Here is a 17,917-nt window from a genome sequence, read left to right on the forward strand (position 1 = left end):
CCAACCAAGTGGAGCAAAAACTTAATATTTAATATTGTAAATCTTATAGATGACATTTCAAGCAATAGGCAAATTCCTGGAATATATCTCCAGCTACTCAGTTTTTAATTTTTTTAGATTTCTCTTTTCTGTAAATTTTATTGAAGAAATATCTGCATCAACTAGCTTTTAGAGACAAAATTTAAAGCAATTAATTCGAAGACGAAATATATATACATATGATTCTGAAACAAATTTTTCAGAAATTTATTTCATCTTATTTAAAGTATCTAAAATAGATTTTTATTTATTTAATTTTTTTTTGAAGCAAAGCAGTCGATATTCGCACTTTTATGTTTTAAAGTAAAATATGTTTAACAAGTAACAAAAATTACTTTAAAACAAGCTGACCTGAATGAGGTCTCAAGTCAGTCATATACTTTGTAACAGCAGCTACAAAATAATTTGTTATAATCAATATTTTAAGTGCCAGTATTATTGAAATCTTTTTTTTTTTTTTTTTAATTTTACAATGGAGTAGTTAATAGGTTTACAAAATAAATTTATAAAAATTAGAAAAACTCTGTACTCAAAGATGTTGCTTATTAACATTGAAGGTGAATATCTTGTGTCAGAGGAAAAATGTTGAAACAGGAATTGATTTTTTTTCAGCAGTTAGATGCACTTGAAGGATATTATACATTGTTGAATAATAAATATTCTATTTAAAGGAATTTGTTGATTTCGGGAAATTTATGCATATTGAATTCACTTATTTTAGGAAGTTTCACTTTCTTGAAAGCAGTTTGGGCAATGCCTTAGCCAATTGTCTCAGAATTTTTTTTTCTTATCTTCACATGAGATGCAAGAGAATAAAAAAAAAAAATTACCAAAGCAATGTTAGATTTTCATAACAGAAATAGAGTGAAACATTGTTATATAGAAAAGCTGTTTTCGAACTTTTAAGATTACTTGAAGTATACAGAAATTTTTGCAATAATGGAAGTGAAAGCACTAAAGAGGGAGATGAGTAGTAAACAGGGGTTTATGGCAAAGTTGATTTGTTTTCCCCGCCTGTCCCTCCCTTTTTCTTCCCACTCTGAGTTCAGTTGTTTCCTTCCTGAATACCCATTTCCCCCTCGAGTTGTTTACATCCTGCATCTGTATTACGTCATAGAGGAGTTGAGTTGTTAATGCGCTACCTGCCCGTTGAGTTGTAATGTGCTGATGTGAACAGAAGGTGAATGACGTCATCCAAGTGTCCAGCCTAGAAAGTTTCAAAGTTCCTTAATTTCAATTAGATCAATTATTAGTAATCTTAATTAATTACTATTTTTAATTAATTTGATTAATCTAATGAACTTATTTTAATTGAACTTACTTGTGCGATTTTCGAAGCGAGAACTTGACAAAATTTCGTTTATCTACAGTCAGATCCAAACCCGGGTCCATCGACTCCGTAAGCGGGAACGCAGATCACTATACCACGTGGGACTCCGTGAAGCGAAGTAAAGATAAACTATGTGAAAATTGCAACAAGTGTTTAAAAAGACGTGGAGATTAGTTGTTTGTTGCTGTCGAACTGAAATGAAGCTACGGATTCAGAGGAAGAGACGTTTGTGACATCATATTTGGGAACTTAGGCATTTCTTAGTGGCAACAGGTATGTGATCATGTTTGAGCAGGAAAGGGCAGGTGGTATGACGTCACTGAGAGTTGAGGCGTTATTGGTTTTCGAAAATAGGGTTGAGTTGTTTACCTTCTACTTGCTGACTGTTTCTAATATTCTGATTGGCTGATATAGAGAACTGAAAAGAGTTCACTACAGGTCACCTGGTTTATAAGGGGCTATCTCATGACATCACCATTTATCTTTCACCTGTGTATTTTTTTTTTTCTTGTTAACTGTGCTAACTCCTGCTGTTTTTGGATACGTCTTTTACCAAGAGACCTATTAGTGACGTAAGTTATTCTTTTCCAGTGAAATTTGCTTTTTATTTTAAATAGCTGATTCATAACATTTTATGTTTATGTTGTATTTAAAATTACAATTCACATATAGGATTTAAAAAAATTAACCGAGGGTTAGTCTTGGGATAAATGTGTAGCGTGAATATTTCGAAAAAAGTCGTAACATGATGTTCACTTTTAGTTTGCTAAACTGTGCGAGAATTCTTTCAATTTTCTTCCAATGAGTTTGTGCAAACTGCCGGGTTGCTTTGGACTAAGGGAACTGAAAAAAGGGCTTTTCCACATCTTTTCAATAATAGGGAAAATCAAACGTATATTGGCCCCATTCCTGACATCGCATTTTATAGCCCAGATACAATGTCTGGAGCAATGCGAGATGAGTTTTTAAAATGGCATAAGATGCAGGAAGGGGTAGAATTTGATTTTCAAAAGGAAATGCTCTCTTATTGTAAGTATTGTTTCAACAAGTATTATTTGTATTTTTTTAAATATATTAAAATATACAATTTTTTTAAAAATTGTAGATCAGATGTGGATATACTCGGAAGGTGTTGTCTCGAGTTCAGAAAGCAGTTTCTTGAAATTGCAGACGTGGACCCATTTTGGTAATTATTTTCAAACAATCGTCTGTTTTGTTGAATTGACTTGTTTTGAAATAATAAGCTTGAAATCATTTTTTTCAGTTACATGACCATTGCCTCGGCGTGTATGGCAACATACAGGTATAAGCATATTCAGAATTCAGTAGCCATGGTACCAGTACATGGATACATCGACAGCACCAATTACAGCCCTGATGCTATACGCTGCCTGGATTTCATTGCAACCAAGGAAAATCTTGAAATTCAGTACGCATTGAACAAACAGCACGAAAAACGAATCAACGGAGTGTGTTGATGGATTTTGTGAAGAAACAAATGCCATCTATTAATTTCATGTAAGGTTCCTTATTCAAATACATTTAGTACAGTCTGAATTATTCACTTCCTCGGCTTATGTTAGAATATATCAATAAAACGAAATCTTCTTATTCTAGGACTGTTTTTACCATGGCTGCCCTGAATGTTTCGAAAGAGGCACTTTGAATTCCTTATCTGGCGTTAGTATGAGGACCTTGTTTGAAAGAATATATGAATCAACTGCCAGATTAAGGAATCAAGGCTATAGAGTCATCAAAGAATGGAACACGTCTTTAAAAGAAGATCAAATGGTGACTTAGAATTGTATGAATTTCTTCTAGGTCATGAACTACAAGACCGACTTGAACCAAAGGATGCTTTCTATGGTGGTAGGACAAATGCAGTGAAATTGTTCCTTGAAGGGACAACTAAATATGTTGACTTCACTGTATCCGTGGGTAAGTAAATTTGAGAAGTTTTTATGCGCATGTTTTGTATAAGTGTATTCTCTTCCTAAATATAACTTCTCCTTTTATGTTAATAAGTATTGTCTTTATCCCGTGGGGCATCCTGAAATCATCACCGAAAGTTTCCAGAATATTAACGATTACGTCGGAATTGTAAAATGCTGTGTCTTGCCTCCACGAGGACTCTGTCTGTTCTCCCTGTCGGATGTAATAGAAAACTTATGTTTCAGCTCTGCCGTTGCTGTGCTGAAAGCTTACAGCGAAGCTCTTGTCATCACAGCGACGAAGAAAGATCTATAATAAGAACATGGGTAACGGAGGAAGTGAAACTAGCCTTTGAGAAAGGCTATTTAATCTCAAAAGTAAGCATCATTTTCTCAACTCCTGTTTGCATATTATGTGCATAAATATTTTTGGGGTACTGATATATAATATATGAGGTGTATCACTTCCAGGAGAAATCCGAACGTCTTCCAGTCCTACATACAGAAAAGCGGTGGATATCCTTCCGATTGCACAACTGCTGAAGAAAGGACTTCCTATATTCAGCAGTACTTCGATAATGAAGGTGTTCTACTGAATCCTGCTGAAATAAAATAAAAACAAAAAAAATCCAGGGAGACGGCAAGTTGCCAAACTTTCACTGAAAAGCCTTTGGGAGGTAAAGTATTCTATTTTTTAATAAACTGTAATTAATAAGCTATTGTCTTTGTGTAATTAGCAAACCATTTTTTCTTCTAGGTGGGAATGAACATCAATAAATGCCACCTATCTTATGTCGATAGCTTACCTGCATTTAATAAGATGTTAGTTGATCTTACAAAAAATGTAAGCCGTTTATTCCTCTGTAATCAAATTCAACTAGAATATCTAATTTATCATCACGAATGCTCATACTGAAAAAATGTGAAGATGAATATTGATGTCGTGTTTTTCCTTTTTCGTAGGTTAAGGACGTCTACTTGCCAACACCAGAAGTAGCGGCTATTGTGTGGGACGACAAAAAAAAAAAAAAAAAAACATTCCTCAAGACACTGGCACCAATATTTTCTTGGCTTTCACTGCAGCTTGGGCTCGGCTGAAGCTCTATTCAGAGATGGAGAAGCTGTTTTGTAACATGATACAGACAGTATCATCTACGCTAGTATTGGTGACAATGACCCTCCACTGGGAAATTTTCTGGGAGATTTCATAGACGAGTTGGACGGTGATGTAATCACTACATTAATCTCTGGTAAATGTGATTTTAATTTTTTTTCGATTGTTCTATAATATTAATGCATAAAATGCTTCTTATAAAAATTACTTTCATCTAACACTTTTTTTTTTTATAGGAGGGCCCAAGAATTATGCGTATGAAACTTCGAGTGGCGAGACATGCTGCAAAGTTCGGGGGTTTACCTTGAACTTTAAAAATAGTTTAGCGTTGAATTTTCATTCGATCAAGCATATTGTATGCAGCTTGGACAGAAAGGACAGCATACTGTTAGATGATGCCGCCAAGATAACGAGAGACGCGAAAAGAAGGAAAGTCTTCTACGCGAAGCAGAATAATCTATACAGGATGGTGTACAACAAGAGGGTTGCAAAAAAATCTTTCGACCATACCCTATGGATTTTAAAGCAAGTATATCATAATTAAAAGATTAAGAGGAACTCGCTCTTACTGTTTTTAAAATTAATTTAGTTGCAACTTAATATGAAATTTATGAACTGATATTTTTCTATGTAATATACTTCTCCCATTGCAGACTGAATTTTATGATTTTACATGTATTTAAAACTCTTATAACTTACACATTTTTTACACATAATCTTATACATTTTTCTTATTTTTTTTCAGATTGAAGACAGTTTAAGACTATGCAATATCGATCTTGTGACTCCTTGTATATTTTTAAAAAAAATTGTGAATAAACTTATTGTAATTTTATATTTATTGTAAATAAAGAGGCTTATAATTATTCATATATTTTTATCGTGAAAAAAAATCATTGTAATTGATGGTATTTTTATAGATTCATCAATATGCAATCCATTTATTTCGTCTTGCATACACATGTTTAGTTGATTTAGGGTTTCTCTAAACATTTTTAAGAACTTTTGTTTGACAATGTAAGTAGGAGGCATATTCATCTCCTTTATGGCTGCTTGAAATTCCTTGAATCCTTTTGGCGACTTCTTTCTGTTCCCAAGTAAGTCTGTGAATAAATTCACGATGATAGTTCTTGGTATCCGCTGGCCCTTGTAAACAATTTCTCCTTCAGGAGTCCATGATAATGTCGAATGATTAGCTTTTAAGAAATCTAAAATATTCTTGGCAGTATTCAAATATTTAACAGGGGCAGACTGTAAAATTTGAGTTATAATGGCATCCTCTTTTATTTCTGGAATAGTTTCTGGTTCTTGATTTTTTTTTTTTTTTTTTTTTTTTTTTTCTTCCCTGTTGAGGTTGTTGTATTTTCAAATTTTTGAAGAATTTGTAAATATTGGTTTACCTTTTCACTTTCTGGCAGATCCTTCTGTTTAAGAATATTTTACATTTTAGTGTCTAAATCAAATAAATGATCCACAAATTCTGCCCGATCTTCGGGTATTAATACCATTTTTTTTTTTTTGTGTGTGTGTGTGTACTCCGTTGAAGAGGGAACTAATCGCAGATACAGCAGCAGGTAGCAACAATGATAAAAACCCTTCACCACGTTGAATGAGAAGTTGTCTCTTCTTATATAGTGGTATCTTCCTGTCCGAAAGTTTCCTTAGGCTGATTTTAAAAGGAATGAGTTTATTCTTTTGTTTCTTAGTTAGAGATACATTTCCTTGAAGCACATTCACACAGAGCTTTAATAATATTATTTGGACATGTTTTAAAAACTGAACTCTTCGATTTAATTTTACAAATAGGTTTCAAGTGTTCTAGCTGCTGCCTCGTACACATATTGATAACTATTCTGATCAAAAACTGCTCTGCAAAAGGACTTTACATAGTTTCCAAATATTTGGCAAATACCTTAGCTTTGTAGACACAATGATGAAAGCTTTTTCAATGCATGTAGGGACACAACAAATCGAAAGTTGGTAAATCTCCTACTTTTGGGCATTCAAAATCATCAAGATTTAATATTTCGCGAGCGGTCAAAAATTCTAGAAATTTCCTTTTTTCAAGTCCTTTTACGTAAATACAGGAAAATGTTTCGAAAATGACTGTCAGCACACAGCGAAGGGTATCATAAGATAATTCATCATTTCATTCGATTAGATGAATCAACTTGGTAATCCAAGATGATTCCTTGAGATGGAGAGCCGTTGGCAAGCTTGACGCTGGCCAATCTCAAGGAGAGGTGGCTCGATGGTTACAAGTGGTACCCAGGTTGTGGAATCAATTTCAAACAAATGGTACTGTCACCAGGAAGATCGCCACATAACAACGGCACCTGCACATGATCGCTATATGGCATTAAGCGCACGACGACATAGGCTGACAACGGCTCTTTAGTTTGCTCGTGACCTTGCTGCTACGTCTAGAATAAGAATTTCTTGGACAGAAAAATGGGGGCGTGTTCTTTTCAGTGATAAATCGAGATTCACCACACATAGTGATTTCCGTCGAATCGTCATCTGTTGAGAACGATGAGTTCACTGTCATCCCCCCTACGCAACAGAAATCAACAGATTTAGTAGCAAAGAAATCCTTGTCTGAGAGGAGGGGCCTAATGTCAGGTAGTCGTAATCACAGCATGTCTTCGTGCGGGTACTGTCATTCTACATCGCTATAGAGATGAGGTTCTTGAAGCCTATGTGAGGTGGTTCCGGAATGCTATTGGTCCGGACTTTGTTTTTAATTCAATTTAAATCTATTTCTGTATATAAAGTTATAAAAGAAAGTTAAAAAAAATATTAGGTACAGTCGATAAATAACGAGGCATAAAATATTGCGGCGTTACAACGAGAATGGGGACGACTTTTTTCTTAGCATTGTTAGAGGTATCGGAGGTTAGTACCACCGTTTTGAGATCGAATTGGAAAGACGAAGTCTTCAGCGCATAAATTGCTCTTTTCCAAAAAAGTTCAGTTCTGTCTACTGTAGTGCAAGCAAGGAAATTTTTTAGTTCTTGAATCTCAAGGGACTACTTTTGTCGAATTCCTTGAGCACAGAGCAATATATTTTCTTATGCAGAGGTATCGTGGAACATTGGCGAAGATTAAGAAGGTAATCAAATCGAAACATTTGCCTAACTTTTATTTAATGTCATCGTATTTCCTGTTAATGCTGTTCCACACACAACTTACGAAAAAAAAATAATCAAGGGATGTACAAATATGAAATATTGAGACATTCTTCATTATAGTTCAGGTCTTTCCCAGGAATTTTATTGCATTCCTTTTTGTGACTTACAAATCTTCAAAACCCTCAAAGACCTTGAAAGAACAAAGGTCTCAGTTGGATGATGAAGTTATGGAGTGTGTATATAATTAGTTCTGAAGTTGTCAAAGGTTTTATTTAAGCATGGCATTCTGCATCTAATATCAGAATTCGATAAATGCCTAAACAACTGCCGCAATACTTTTGAGTTTCGGGGAATAATTCCTGTGAAATATCCTCTGTCTCCTCGTTATTCATTGACTGCACCTTATAAGTTATTCTTTAAAGTAATATTTATAAAAAGGAACAAAAATGATGCTACTCTGAAATACTCTAGTCTTAAGATGAAGTTGAATCTCCATCGTAAGACTATTAAAATCTACCGATTAAATTCAGTGGGTGACTGGATTTGAAAATATTGATTTCCTGGAATAATGTGGGTCCATTCACATTCACACTCTATCATTAAGTTTTTATAAAAAATAGATAAAATTTTCGAACAAGAAAGAAAGAAAAATATGTAATGATACAAAATGGTTCTAATATAATTTGTGCAATTATTCATGCATTTAAAATGTTATACTGAATATATTTTCCTCAAACTTTGCTCACAAATATTTTATATATAAATATGGACGTTCTAAAGCATAAGGAAGCTTTTTTTTAAATGAAGATTTAGGGACAATTAATAAATCCATTAATTTTTTATTAATTTAAAATTACATTTCCATACATATGATAGGACTAAAGAAAAATTAATTCCATTTTAATGAAAATATTGTAGATGTTTCAAAGCATTTTGTTCATTTTCCTATAAGATGCCACTCGTATTACTTAATTCAAGTTTGTATCATTCTTTAAAAATTATAATAGCTTCTGGAAAAAATAACTTCCGACAGTTTTTAAAAGTCGTTTGTTAGTGTCCATAATTTTTCTAACACGATATGAGATTTAAAATTGATTGGTGCAAATAATAAACAGAATCTTTCTTCGTGAACTTTCAACAGTGGAAGAAAACCAAGAAGTAGTATATTTAATGAAGCAATAAAAGTAATTTTATTACAAAAATGAAATATATCATTAAAAATAGTTCAACAGATATACATTTTCAAACAACTTGCAAAATTAGGAGAAGATTTGCACAAGAACTAAGTTGGTATTATTAAAAAGACAATTTTTAAAATTGTGTAAAAAAAAGTTTTGTGTAATTACAGAAAAGTTTAATTAAAATCTGCGTGCTCGTTCATCCCTTACTTTAAATAGAAGATGTTGTATGTAGTATAAATCTATTTACTATTTTATTTATTTTGTTAAAAATCGTGTACCAAATTTGTTTGAGGGATTCTTGCTTTTCTCCCAAACATAGACAATTCCTGGAGGTATACATCGTCTTTTATGTAAGGGGTCTGCTTGCCATCGGGCAATCTGATCAGTCCGCCTCTGACTAAATTTGCATCGAAATATCTTTAATATTTTTCTGAGAGTAATATATCTTACTGAAAGTGTTCTGAATAAGACCAACATTCTTTAACTATGCGTTTTATTTCCGACTTTTTTAAAGATGGAATTTTAAAATCGATTTTGAACGCATTTGCTGATCTACTAAAATTCTGAATACTTTTACAATTGTGTATACCCAATGGCAATACATTATTTCAGCATTTTCAAAATTTATTCGTCAATTAATTGCTTAATGGTATTTAATTTTGACTCACTAAGAGAGATGCCATCTGGTAGTGAATTTGAGAAAAAATGATTGAAAGAATCTATAAGAATTATGAAATATGCTATGGACTAATGAATGGTAAACAATAAAATTGTCTTCTATCTATGTCTAATTGTAAGCTAAGAGATTCCTTTTCTTTTATTAGTGTGCTTAAATGTTTGAAAAGAGGACCCTAAGACAATTATGACGCAATGTAAAAGCCCAAAAGAAAAAAAATATTCTTAAATATTTATTAAACTATATTATAACTGTTATTAAAATACTAATTTATTTAGTGCATTTATATCATTGCCACGCATATTTGCAATTTTTGCTTTGATTTCCAGATTGTTGATAAAAAAATTTCTTCCTTTTTTGAAAATTAATAAAAGCATGCTTTAGAAAACACCTCCCAATTCTTCTGAAAATCATATAGAGGAAGCTATGTCTCTTTCATCTTTTTGGTGTTAATGAAGAATCATTAGAACTATGCCGTATCTCTTAACGATTGTGAAAATATATTTAAAATATAGTTCTGTAATAGTTAAAGTTTCCATTTGACTTTATGATTATTTATCTGTAACACAGTATAAAGTCCTACATGTTATTAGGTCATTTAAAGCCACTTTTTTACTGATGACAAATATTGTGGTAGTTTTGGATGCCAGATTTCATTTTAGAGACGTTTATTTAAAAGATTCTACGTCAACAATAATTTTAGAAATAAAACAATTTTATATACGTGTTCGTTTTAATTCACATAATTTTAAGGAACTATATCCTTTAAAAGTTCTGCGAATTTTTTAAATGCATATTGGATTAATCTTTTATGTAAATTTTGAAAATCATCATTTCTAGCTTTCTTCACAATAATTTCGTTACTTTGCATATTGTTTCATTATAAATATTGCTGTTGTACCTGTTTTAGTTAGTTTATCTTTGAATGGCAATTAATATTTCATCATATTATTCCATTTTTCTGTGGTGGTATATTTATGTGCTCGGAATACACAGTGCCAATTAGTTCTCGCTACCTCCCCAGGGGTAATTTGTTAACTTTTCAGTAAAAAAAAGGACACGCACGCATGCGCGCGCGCACACACACACACATACACGCGCGTGCGTCTTCGTGTTATCTCCACGACTGACCTCAAGGGCATCAATACTCTTTTGTTCATCTTTTATCACGTCACCGTGCTTCACCTTCTTCAAGAAATAAAAAATGAAATTTTGATTGGAAAATACCTTTACTAAGTTGTCTTTATTTTAAAAACTTTAGTTTTTATCTTCTCTCTTCAGAGTTCATTCTGTCTTTGAAATAAATTTTAAAAAATAACCTTAAGCACAGTGAAGCTGAAAAAATTTCTGTTTTCTTATTTGGCGTTTTTATTCTTTTTTTCGTTCTTCTTGTAAATAAACGTTGTGTCACGTGCATTTTCAATGAAATCAATAAATAATATATTCTGCAAAAACAAAATGTTTAAATTTCTTTCTTTCAGATTTGTACGATAAATCTATTTATTTTGCGTGAACTTGTATACATTTTACCAACAGTTATGAAGTCTATGTTCGATATTTATAAGCATTAAATATTTTATAAACGTAAATACTTCATAAGATCTGATGTTACAAGTATTTGGTCTGAAAAATCCGCACTGAGTAAGCCGAAGAAGTTGTAAGGCCCAAAATGAGCAAGCAGGAGGGATTTGATGTTTTGCTGACGTCTTCTATTTAATGTTTGCTTAATTGTAAATTTTAAGATTGCAAGTTTTATAGACTATGGACTAAATTATTCCTAGTCGTTAAATAAAATTCGTTACAGAACAAATTTAAGATTTATTATAAGAATAGATAAGCAATCTAGGAATAGATAAGAAAAGCAAAGCAAAATACCATAAAATTTTTAAGATCAGAATAAATTTAATTCTAAAAGCAAGATATCTCCCTTGTCTTAAAATGGGGAAAAAAAACTTGTAATTTAACACTTTTTTTTTTTTTTTTTTTTTTTTTTGCAAATGATTAATGGATTTAATAATCAAATAATTGAATGGATTTATTGTTCCTGATTTGAAACAAATCACGGACATTGATTTGCTCCTAACAGTTTTATAGTATTAATATTTGACAATTATTAATATATACAAATTTAAGTTCAGAGAGTTTCTTTGATAAAATCAGTAAGTTTATGTATTACTTTTAGTGATTTCTAAGGTTTGTGTTTAGCCTTATGTTTCATCTAAACAAAGAAATACAGTAAAAGTATCCCTTCCCTCCAATAAGAGAAATAGCATGGCTTTCATTTTTTTTTATTCAGCCGTTTATATATGGAAACTGTATTCTAGATAATTTGCTTCTCTACAATATAGAATCATGATATAAGATTGGTAGGAAAATGTAAAGGAATGCATTTCCTCTAAATTCTTCTAACTTTATTATTCATTATGTTTCAGGATAAAAACTATTTCCTGGCAAACTGCGAAAGGCCGTATCAGAGTACATTGGAACTGGCTAAATCGAAGGTGATGGAAGCTCAATAAAAGTTCGATTTATCTAAAAATTCGAATGAAGTAAAACTGGGTCTAAGATTGAGGGCAACTTGAAATCGACAATATTTAAGCCAAACATGGTATTGAAACTTTATTTTTTTATTATTTGTCAGTTTTAATAAAAAATACATCATTAATGAATAATTAATATTTTAATAAATGAAGTAATTATAATTTAAAATGATGATTCAATAAATAAGTAATTTTAAGAAAGAGGATACAGCCCTTTGAATATGAGAAATACACAATAAACAGTACAATTTGCATCTAACTTATTCAAATTTAAAATTTTTTTCTTGATTTTTTTTATTGAATACATCGTACCTCGAATGAATTAAGAGATTTAAAAAAATATTCACAAAATAAATAAATAAAAAGTAAAACTATTCGTAGGAATATTCACGCTAGCGATCTCTTTGCACGCTCTTTCGAATTACTTAGAGGACTACCAGGTACTTTCAAGTTTACCACATTATAAAGTATTTCTCATCTGGCACTTGAAAGTGAAAAATAGCGTTTGGATTTTTTTGGGGGTTATTTTCATCATTTATCACTTTAATTTCTAAAAAAATTTATTGTCTTGATTTCAAATTCCTAGAAATAATTTGAACTATAATGGATAGTTTAATATTATTTTAAAAAGTAATTGAAGGGACCAAAAAAATATTGCTATTACCAAAGAATTTTAAAAATTCGAATAGCTTAAAAAAATTAAAAGCTCGAAATACTTTAGTCTTTTGTACTATATAAAAACAGAATGAGGTTAAACTGTGTAAACCAATAACAAAATATGTCGTCTTAAAGATTTAACTACTTGTTAACTCAATATTCTTCAAAATTTCGTCCGTCGATAATATTTATTACCTTTTATTTTGATCAAACGAGAAACACTACAAAATGCACAATTTTAATCTTTATAATTAAAAAAATATTTTGCTTTGTGTATGCTATATGCAGTAAGAAATTCGAAATGCTCTTCATTAGGGAAGTTGTTAGAAAGGGACTTCCCAAGCTGTTGCAGAAGGTTTTTCTATTTATTTTTTTAAATGATGTTTCTCAAGAGTTATTGTTAAATTATTCCACTGGAAGATGTTAAGATGTTGTGTAAGAGAGCTAAACATTAAAAAAAGGGGGGGGGGGGAAGGTGACAAGTACGATGTGAAACTATTCGAAACATTCTACATGACTGATAGTACGATCTAGAACTTCCAATTCTGGCAGGTAACTGTTTTTTGTGTAGTAAATAATAAATGAAGAAGAAAAAACCTTAAAACTTTTCAGGGAAAAAATTCAAAATTTTACTTAGATTATTAAAAATTAACCGAGATTTCAACGTTGTCCTTCAATAACTTCAGTGCATATTATCGCACAATAATAATTTTAGACCTCTTTAAAAGTTTTCCATGATATTAATTTCATTTATGTTTAATCTTGCTCTAATTATCACTAATTATTTAAAGTATATTTAAAACAATTCTCTTCTATATTTCAATTTTATTCATTTTTTATATACTGTTTCATGGCAACGATATTAAATAAATTTTTTTGCGTGCATTTTATCGTTTACATAATTAAGAGTCATTTAAAAAAATATATAAAGAGAAATGAAGTAAGGCTAAAATATTATCACGTTCGCTGTTATGGACGAAAGGTTTGAATCCTCTTCTTTGTTTTTAGTATCACATGCTACATGAACTGAGATTCTATTACATTAACAGACAGGTTAAAGCATTTCTGTAATTTAATGAAATACCAATAAAAACTAAGACTTTTGCCTGTGAGATATGTATTATGCTATAATGATTTTTTTTTTTTTTTGCTATATCAGGATAGCTTTTTGGGCATACAGACATGCATGATTTCTGCATGATAAAAACTTAAGGAGATAAAAACCTTGAGATTTATCTTGAGGTCGAGTATTTGGGTAATTGCAGCTCTTTCTCGTTGTATACTTACTGTATGATAAAATAGTTATCAGCTGCAGTGATTTCTCCTAAACTTTCACACATGCTCTCTAATAATTGTGCTTGTGTATTATTAATCTCAATGGAATTTACGAATAATAGTTATGAAAGAGTCTAAAAGTGTGAAATCTTTGACGATATTTTTGGCGATTAATCACTGGGATGCGGTTGATACGCAAATGCTTGAAACGTTTTTTTTTTTTTTTTTTTCTTTTTCCAATCGATTGAAATCAAGATTTTGCACAGAACTGCAATTGAAGTTACAAGATCACATACTAAATTTCATTTATTTAAGTTATTGGGTTTTTGAATTTTCGTGTTTACATGCTTGTAAATGTACAGACCGACAAACGATCAACTATTTGATAGATATATTTCAAAACCTGCTAAATATCTACACTTAAATGCTTAAACTGTGAATCAAATTTCATTTACCTAAGTTGCTACGGTTTTGAAATATTGCGTTTATATGCATGCAAGAGAACAGACCGACAGATGGTTACTTCTTGATGGATTTGGTTTCAAATTTGGTACATATCGGTAATTTGGATGTTAAATCTATGCATCTTTGGTAAGGCCACAAATGCCTTGCATTGGCGAACAATATTTCCGAAATATAGATCTTTGATGTGAATGTAGCATTTTAACTGAATTTATCCTGCGAATTTGGACGCCTTTTTTTAATCGATTGGAATCAAAATTTGGTAAGGAACTACAGATATAGGTACTCAAGTACCAGAGAACCGAATATGAATTTCGGATGCCTTTTTTCCAACAGATTAAAATCAAAATTCTCATAGAACTTCAGTCGGTGTCACAGGATCACGTACCGAATGACATTGATTTAAGATACTGCATTTATGAGTAATTGTGTTATATGCATACGAACGTAGAGAACCGATAGATGGTCAACCCTTTGACAGATTTGGTTAAAACTTTGAGAAGAATTTACTTTTTATATGTGAAACCTGTGTATACATTTTTATCGATCTAGTTCTATACTACTGGTAGTTATTGAGTTCACTTGTATTTGAACATCCAGGTAGACCCCCTTTGAACGTATTTCGTCCAAAATTTGATAGGAATTTACAAATTCCATATACTTTTCCATATACTGAAGTCCATATACCAAATTTCATCCGTCCATCTCAAAGAATTTTGAGTTATCTTGTTCACAGACAGACAGATATAATGCCAAAAAGGAGTTTTTAGAACTCAGGGAGGTCCAAAATGAGGAGAGTAATCAAATTCTCGAGTTTGAATTCCTTAACGATTGCAATACTTTCTCTTTGTATACTTGGCAAATGAGAAAGTAAAAAGAGATAAAAAATAACATGAGTTTAAAGCAAGGTTTACAATCTCGATAAAGTAATAAAAATTTCGAAGTACCCTGGTGTAGTACTTGACATCTTGAAGTGCATTGTTGATATTGAGCCAGTAATATGCAATCCATTAAGAGGTAGTATCTAGCAATGATAAATTTATAAACATGTTATGTAAGGAAGTTTTAGCTGCGATTGTCGTCTCGATTCACTTTAGCAATAATTTTCCGTACTATAATGATACAAACAAAAGTTTAATTTTACATACGGCACATTATCTACAGAGATCTGAATTATAAAGTCCTCTATAATGTGATAAAATCTCCTGGACTCAATGCTAAAAATCGCTACACATACGGATAAACACATGTTAATAAGAGTTTTTTTTTCCGTGGTTTATCTTATATTGTTAGATTTCAATCTATGAATGTTAAAAAAATGTAAGAATAAGGAAGTCATTTCAAATTGGCATTTAAGAGACATTATTAAAAAAATTGAGGATGGATTAAATTTCCTTTCTTCTAGGAAGTCAGCTTGCTCAGAAATGATACTCATTATGTAACATAGGCTTGATAACGATTGGTCAAATGGATGATCAAAACGTTTTTTCAATTGTGATATACTTGAGCAAATATCCTTGTTAAGTTTACATGTAAACTTCAAATTTTTTTCAAAAGTGCTATTTCTGATAAGGTAGTTAAAATAGTTTTTTAGGCTTCCATAATGGATTGTAAATTAAAAAAAGAGGCGAAATGAATAGAAATAGTGGAACGACAGTAATTAAGATTTGTAATTGTTTTTTTAATTAATTATGCAGTACAAGCTCAATATAATGAGCCATTTCTTCATTCGATTGTTGTTATCGATTGCCTTTAGTAACTCTAAGTAACCGAGTTCATGAAGTTACTGCTTTTAGATACGGATATTTTCCGCGCTTTTGCACATATGCTAATCGATTTCGACTTTTCCAAAGTGATGGTGAGATGAAAGATGGTGGAGGAGATATTTGTTTTTTTACTAAGAAATATATTGAAATATTATACAAGTTTCAAATTTAAAAAATGTCACTATTAAAAAAACCACAACCTAATATCAAACTCAGAAAAAATTTCTAAAAGAGAAAGAAATAGAGAGAGAGAGAAGGAATCCCCGGAGAAAGCGTTTTTTTTTCATTGCTTATCAGTCTTTTGCGAAATAAAATAATCTATTGTTTGATAAAGGGGAAGTGTGGCAGTTTCTGCTGGTCAAAGTGATCCAGAGCAAACAGGTAGTAGGTTCTATACATGAGAAATGATTATCTTCCTGGAGGTGCCATACGGGCTGAATCTCAGAAATGGGAATGAGAAGCTTCTGGTATGGTAGTTGGTTCTTGCCACACTGGTGATTACAGAAATAGTGTGGGGCCAGTTGCCTTCTACAAATGGCGGAACGTGTCTTCTACAGGAGGGGTTGTACCGTGACCGGTAATGGCACTTAAGACTCAATCCACTATGCTGTCGCAGCGTCCGGTCATTCAGATTTATCCGTGTGCCTTCGGGAGTATCGTAGTAGTTGTTTATAGTTACCGTCCCGGAGGACTTTCGAGGACAACGGGAACGTATTTGCATTTCGCTTGGAATAAATCTCCAAAAGATAGCCCGACAGCAAGTACAATTTGCTGTAAACTCACATTTCAATCTATCAGTTTTTGAATAATGCTAATTAAAATTCAAATTTCTGAACCATGCTTTGCCGTAATTACTGGAGGGATAGTTTATTCGATATGTTCTTAAGAAATACATTGAAAAGGGATCAAACAACTTACTGAAGCACAGGTTTTAGTTTTCAAGGGGAGTGAAATGTTTTTAGCCTTATATTTTGTAGAACAATTTTTAACCATTTAATTATATACGAAAAGTTGCCTGTAACAGAGCCCATTTCATCCCTTCAAATTTATTTCCTGAATATTAGAAATAATATGAAGTGTAAATAAAAAATAATGTAAGTAAGAAATAATATTTTGTAATCTCTTATATTAAAAATAAATGTTTAATTTATTTTTAATATAGGCAATTTAATCACAATAACAAATCTCAACATGGAAAATTATGCATTGCTATTTTAATCATTTGGATTATTTTGACTGCGCATAACGCTCAACCCCTTCACTTTTTTTACTATTTTTGTTTGCGTAGTATAAAGTGTTGATGATGAAGACATTTGCGGTTTTAGAAAGTGCACATAATGAGGCTTAACAACAAAGCAAATGGACTTATTATATGTGTCGACTTATTTTAGTTTTTTTATTTTAGAAATATTGTAAAACTGTATATGTTCTTATTTATTTAAATTTTAATATAATGAAACAAATGTGTAAAATAATGAAACCCTCGAAAAATTAAGTAATATATATATATATAATTTTCTCTGATGATAAGAATGATTCATACATTGATATCCCAAATTTACTTCTGCATCGAGAAATAACATTCAACAATTTAGTAGGACCTTCAGAACTCCCATACCCATTCTAATGCCAAACGTAGTTTTTAAAAATGATAATAATAATAAAAGAAAAATATTTAAGATAACGATGGCACAAATAAGATTGTTAAATATTTGAAACGTCGCAGAAAATAAGTTATACGAAGACTTAACTTTATAGTAGATAAATTTACTGATTACTTATATTGGTTTTGTTTCTCTTTTATCTGATTAATAA

The 17,917-nt window shown here is 31.4% G+C and overlaps 1 long non-coding RNA gene across 1 annotated transcript; it reads left to right on the forward strand.

The window, feature by feature from the left end:
- The first annotated feature begins 2,992 nt into the window (after window positions 1-2,992).
- On the forward strand, window positions 2,993-4,934 carry LOC129960834 (uncharacterized). Its single transcript, XR_008783701.1, has 6 exons — window positions 2,993-3,307; window positions 3,547-3,678; window positions 3,772-3,977; window positions 4,058-4,144; window positions 4,264-4,550; window positions 4,651-4,934. It is a non-coding gene; the product is annotated as an uncharacterized LOC129960834 (long non-coding RNA).
- Window positions 4,935-17,917: the final 12,983 nt, after the last annotated feature.

This window comes from Argiope bruennichi, chromosome X2 (genome assembly GCF_947563725.1).
Source record: "Argiope bruennichi chromosome X2, qqArgBrue1.1, whole genome shotgun sequence".
Classification (NCBI taxonomy): Eukaryota; Metazoa; Arthropoda; class Arachnida; order Araneae; family Araneidae; genus Argiope; species Argiope bruennichi.